At 36.4% G+C, this 6,283-nt stretch overlaps 1 protein-coding gene across 2 annotated transcripts in view; it reads left to right on the top strand.

The window, feature by feature from the left end:
* The window catches only part of LOC124398810 (lysine-specific demethylase 9), a 43,629-nt gene extending 38,014 nt beyond the window's left edge, over positions 1 to 5,615 (top strand). For both annotated transcript variants that reach the window (XR_006928130.1, XR_006928129.1), the window contains exons 9-11: positions 4,095 to 4,406; positions 4,558 to 4,696; positions 4,789 to 5,615. The gene's annotated coding sequence lies outside the window, so the exon portion shown is untranslated. The remainder of the gene's footprint in view (positions 1 to 4,094; positions 4,407 to 4,557; positions 4,697 to 4,788) is intronic.
* The last annotated feature ends 668 nt before the right edge of the window (positions 5,616 to 6,283 follow it).

Here is a 6,283-nt window from a genome sequence, read left to right as displayed (position 1 = left end):
TCTGGGTGACATTCAGGGTGTAACTGAGATAAGAACATGTCTAAGTCTGACAGGTGGCTGCGATAGATGTCATCGTGTTTTTTCCCCAGAGCTGCTGTATATTTCAAATACAAACACAAGCGTGCTTTTGGAAATAGTCGGTTATATTTTGTTTGCACAACAAAAGAAAATCCAGGTTTACATAGCAGAAAGTCTGTCTGAATAGATGTAAAGGTTTTGACGGCTACCCAAAAATCTTCTTTTTTGGCTCCATCTAGGGGGTATTTCTGGAAGTATTATATAAATGGACAGTTCAGTTTCATGGCTGAACATATTCTTAAGACATACAGTATCTTTTTAAATGTCGGTGCATTTGTGTTTCTGTGTTATTTTTTTTTTAAGTCAAGCGCTCAAAAATTACACTCTGTGATATGTATACTTAGCGTTGTGTTGGAAGGTCAACTTTTTCACTGGCCTCATGTCTCTTGCAGATTACATCAGGTTTTCTTGCTGTCATTAACTTGTCTTGACTACAACCGTGACCTGTTTTTGCACAGTGTCAAAAGTGTTGAAAAGCATTCGTACAAAATGATGCATCCACCACCATGCTTCACTGTGGGAAGGATGAGCTGAGTGTCGGGTTTCCTGCTAAATATAGGGCTTTGTGCTAGGGTTGAAATATCCTTTGAATGATAATGTCTGCATGTTTGATGTAAATAGACAGGAGAATTTCTCCTGCATGCTTGATAGGGAATGTCAAATGCATACTGTAACATGTTCAAGTTTTTTTTCCCCTCAAATATTTCAAAAAAATAATTTGCTGTCACTGATATCAAATAACTGATAGTATATATACTGATAGTTTTTCCAGCTACCAGTCCACTGTCATTACGAGAGCGTCCACTAGAGGCAAATCACTGATGCCATGTGCTGTTTGTTTTTTACACGCAAGATGGCACGCTGCAAGGAAAGAGCTATATTGTATTTACTATCTATAATTCATTAAATTTATAATCATTTTTTTCTTTAGTGAATTTTCATGATCCAGTACTGTTTTTTTTTTGTAATAAAGTTCAGTACTATTTGACATGAAGTGTTATGTTTGTTTTTTTTTATCCAATATCTCCAAAATAATACTGGCAATCACAGGCTCATTTTCTTTTCTTTTACATACCAAACCGTCTCCCCATTAAAGAACAGAAAACAAAGTGGTTCTTACGGAAAAGGTTTGGGGACCTCTGAACTACTGCACAGGTAATAGACTATTTATATGTCAGACCACGGAAAAACAATACTTTTCATACTTGGAAAAAGGGAAGTTCAAGACGTACATTGGTCTGCATTACATCCTGTGTTTGAGGTCTGTATACTCACGAAAGTTTGACACAATGAGGGTTCTACACCTGGCGCTTATTTTTCAGGGTGAGTAGTTTATTTCTTGGTTAAATATTTATTTTGACATAAGGATGCAAGAATGCATTTGGTTACCTAGATTATCAAAAAGCATGCATATAAGGTGCATTTTATATATAAATATATATATTGTACATTTTTAAAAACCTTTTAAGTGAAAGTCAAGGTGCAACAGTACCCTTAGACCCGCTATTTCCTGCATCCTTGTTATGACAATTTAAAACATTGTATTGTTCACACTTTGCATCCAGTGTTATATAAATATTTACCAGTATATGGCATTATATATCAGAAATTGCATCTCTTTCTGGCTTTAATCATTGTATTTTTTTAACTTTTTACATCTGTAACTAGTAAAAAAACATTTCCCTGTATAAATAAACACTTATTTCTTCTTAATTTACCATTCAAACTCATTTTCCCCCAGTTCATGCCCAGCTGCAGTGTGATAAAAGCACCATACACACCACAGTTGGAAAGGAGATGAATGTTTTCTGCCAATATGATGCAAAGAGTTTTTTATACAGTAAGAAGTACTGGTGCCTCGGGGAGTCCAGAAGCACCTGTGAGGTGTTGATGGATACTGACGGATTCACAACAGCACGGCTTAGAAAAAGAGCAGGGATATATGAAACAAGGTCTCGAACTTTTAACATTATCATGAAAGGACTCCAGCTGGAGGACACTGGAATCTACTGGGCTGCGATTGACAAAATATATGCCGATCTAATGTTTAGAATAAATGTTGTGGTAACTGAAGGTAAGGCCATTTTAAATGTGTGTAAAATATATAGTAAGGACATTTTTACAGTTTGTCATTGAGCAAAATTGGAAAATTGGACTATTTGAAAAAAGAGCATTATATAAATTACAGCATTATCATCATAGACATTGAGCACGCTTATATTACGAAAATCACACAATCCTCATTTCATAACATCTCTGCAAAGATTCGAGTGTGAGATCCTAACGAAGCTTTGACAATTCTATTTCTTGGCTATCTAGGGGTCACCCCAATATATATATATATATATATATATATATATATATATATATATATATATATATATATATATATATTGTGGCGTAGATTACGCGGGGGACGTGTGGGACATGTCCCCCGCACTTTTTATAAAAAGATAATTTGTCCCCCTCACTTTTTTTGGTGGAGGGAAAAAAAAACAGGTAACACTACACATTTTGTCCCCCCCACTTTTGAAATGATGGCTACGCCTGTATATATATATATATATATATATATATATATATATATATATATATATATATATATACACACAATATATATATTAAATTAGTTGCACTTTATCTGATTACCCTTTTTTTTTATTATTTTAATATTTATTACATGCTAATTACAAACATTAGGTTAAATATTCCCAACTATTGGGTGTTGTAAGTGCTGCATGCTGTTGTACTGCTATTAATTTGTCTGCATGACCCTAACTTTAAGCCAACCCTAGGTTTGAGTGTTTAAGTGCAACTGAAAACAAACTTTTGGTAGCGGCGGTCTGTAATGAGGTTTGCCGATTTTCATTTTTTGCCACAATCTGTGTCATTTAAACATGTTTTACAATAGCGGTGACCGTGTGTAAAATTAACAGTAAAGCAATAGATGGTCAGGATATACAAGTTGTCAGGATATACAGTATTTAACTGCAAAATCATTTAAACAATTCACAAATCCACCCTCTGATTTTTACAGTTTTTTGGACTGTAAACCTAATTATTTATACATCTTTTGATACATTTTAGGGCTCTACCCAGGTAAAGTCTGGCTCTTACTCATTATGCTCTTGACCACTCATGACAGCGAGCGGTTCTGTCTCAATGAAAAACAAAGACATGCATTGTTTCCCCTGCATTTCTCTACTGCAACCCTACTCTTTCTGAGGTAACCAATGAAGCTAGCAGGAAGTAGTAGCTGTGGTTAAAATGTTGGACGTTGGGCAAATTCTTAACCCTCAACTGCTCAGATGTATAAATGAAATCTGGATAAAGGGAGTTTGGTAAATGCCATAAATGTTCTGTGACGTCCTGATTGATTAATACTTAATTGATTGCTGTACCATTACTGTTATTGATGATGGAAAAACATTAAACAAACAGGCAAAGAACAAACAAAAGATGAACCAAGAAACATGAAGCAATAAAACACCTAGAAACAACAACCAAGATAGACACACAGAAAACAATGAGTTTTAGGTAAAAGGTAAAACCTAAACAAAAGGTGGTATCAAAAAGTTTCAAGGTTAGCTCTGTTACCAAGAAAGTACTTTATTTATCTATGTACACTCACATATGTTTGGTGTGGAAGTGAGATCATGTTGTTTCTGGTGAGAAACTCACGTGTGAGGAAAGCACTGTGACAGGGTGCGCACGTGGTCAGAAAAGCACCAGTTGCACAGAGGACGATGTCTTTTGGCACACTGACGTATAAAGTTCGGTGCTCCCTGTGACTGTGTGTGCAGCCCTGTGCTGCCATCTGTTGGCGTGTTACAAACTAGGCTTGAAACTTTTTGATACCACCTTGTACAAGTGCAAATTGTTGAAGAAACAGGTCAAGTTCGGTGGCATGCAATGGATGATGGGAAACATCATGTGAAAGGAATCATTTGTCGGTATCGATGTACCACTATTTCTGAAATAAAACCTTTTCACTCTTAACCTGGTCTGTATTTTAGAATCAGTGAGCAGACCCCAGGTGCGATTAGAAGGCCTGCCCATGGTGACGTGCCAGGGACAGCCGGTTCTCCTGCAATGCCAGACTGAAAGAGGCACCAATGTGAAGTACAGTTGGTCCAGAGAGGCCCGACCTCAAGACGTTTTTTTACAAAGCTCTGCTGATCTTCACTTCCGCTGTGACTCTCTCACTGAGGATGCTCGATACACATGTTTGGCTCAGAATGCTGTGAGCAGAGAACAGAGTAAACCAGTTTCAATTCACCTTCTACAGGCTGGACAGGAGAACTGCATTTATTTGCTCACGTCTGATGGTCAGTTATGCACTACTTATGAGTTATTGATTGTAAATAGCTTCCTGGTTTTACCTGTTTGCTTAAATGACTCCTATCATAACTCACTCGTACCAAAACATGGTTAATGAAGGGTTATTATAGAAAGCTGCCATCATATTTTCCGTTTCAGAGCTTGAAAGTTATGACTGCAGGACAACGACGGCATCACCAACAACAAGCATCAGCACTTTCTTAGAGGTTTCAACTTCAGGTGGAAAACAATCAACTAACAATCAAACCCAGAGCTGTAAAGAAAACGCCTGTCATAGGTTTGAACACGATTATACAAGTGAACTCTATACATATGCTCATAATTGTGGAATTGTTCATACTAAATTCCTTTGCATGCTTGCATTTTCAGGTCATGGTCAGGAGTCCCGCTGTGGTATGACATTGTTCGGTGGGTTTGTTTCGTTGCTATGGTTACGGTCTTTGTATTGTTGTGCTCATGCCGGAAGACCAGCAGAGTGGCTTGCTAAGAACACCGCAACCAACTTTGTTGCTGAAAGGAGTTATATTAGTTTTACTATGTAGCGTAACATTCGTTCCTTTTTATAGGCTTTTTTCTTTTTCCCAATTATATCTAAGTCTGGTTTACAATGTTGCTGCATGAAGACACACATTTGTTTGTCAATATTTAAAGGAAATAAAAGAGCAATTAAAGTCCACTGAAAAAATATTTTACAGGTATACATGCATAATGTATTTTACTGATTTTGTAAATTTTGTACCAAAAAAAGATTTTTATTTGACATTGAATTGGTGACAATGTATTTTTTTTATAAATAATAGTAAGAATGAGTGAAGAAGAGTATCAGACAAACGGTGCATGGGCCAAGAGTGGCTTTATAAAAGCTTTAATCTGTCTAATTATATGATTATATGATTATCTAGGTCTATATGAAAATAGTCTGGTGAACTATAATTGAATGCATTGATTCAAAAATACCTGCTAGTTTAAGTTATTACACTAGAGGGCATACGAGAGCAACATTCAGTTCCATATCTTAGCTACTGACAAAATGTACTACTGATATCTTTCTGCATTAAAACGTTAAACACGTGACGCTTGTAATAATCTGTTTAAGAGGTTTCACTGTCACAGGAGTGCATAGTTACACTAAATGACTGTACTAAGCACAATACTTTTATTTTTTGTTTTATTTGTAAATTGCTTTGCAAACTGCACTAAAGGACAAACGCATTAGGACACCTGTGTTTTTCCAGCAATATGTGGTTCTTCCCCAAAATGTTCTCTCAAAGTTTGAGGCACACCACTGAACAAGGAGACCCAAACCTGTTCCAGCATGACAATGCACCATACACAAAGCCAACTCCATGAAGATATGGTTTACATGGATTGAAAATGAAGGCCTTGAACTCTAGAGCTCTGACCTAAACCCTAGTGAACACCTTTGGGATGAATTGGATCGATGACTGCACCCCGGACCTTCTCTCCTTGACTACATCAGTACCTGACACCCACCCTCAATATTATAGGATAGTTTGTGTAGATTCTAGTCAAATTATCACAGTTAAGTTTATTTCCAGGGGATAACTGATGAATCGCAGTCCATTTATCTGGCTTGTAGGTGAGATGAGATGAGATGAGATGAGATGAGATGAGATGAGATGAGATAAACCTTTATTCGTCCCACAGTGGGGGAATTTCTGTGTTACAACAGCAAAGAAAAAGAGATGTGCAAATATATAGTAGAAACAATACCGTATATACAACACAATGTATAAATACAAAAGACGAAAAAGAGACAACTAATAATAGTTATGCTATCAAACATATTGCACATAGGTAATATTGCACGGTTTTAAATTATTACACGTATACTGCATGGTTC

This window comes from Silurus meridionalis, chromosome 16 (genome assembly GCF_014805685.1).
Source record: "Silurus meridionalis isolate SWU-2019-XX chromosome 16, ASM1480568v1, whole genome shotgun sequence".
Taxonomy (NCBI): domain Eukaryota; kingdom Metazoa; phylum Chordata; class Actinopteri; order Siluriformes; family Siluridae; genus Silurus; species Silurus meridionalis.
The sequence above is the reverse complement of the archived record's forward strand: the minus strand, read 5'-3'. Positions and strand labels throughout refer to the sequence as shown.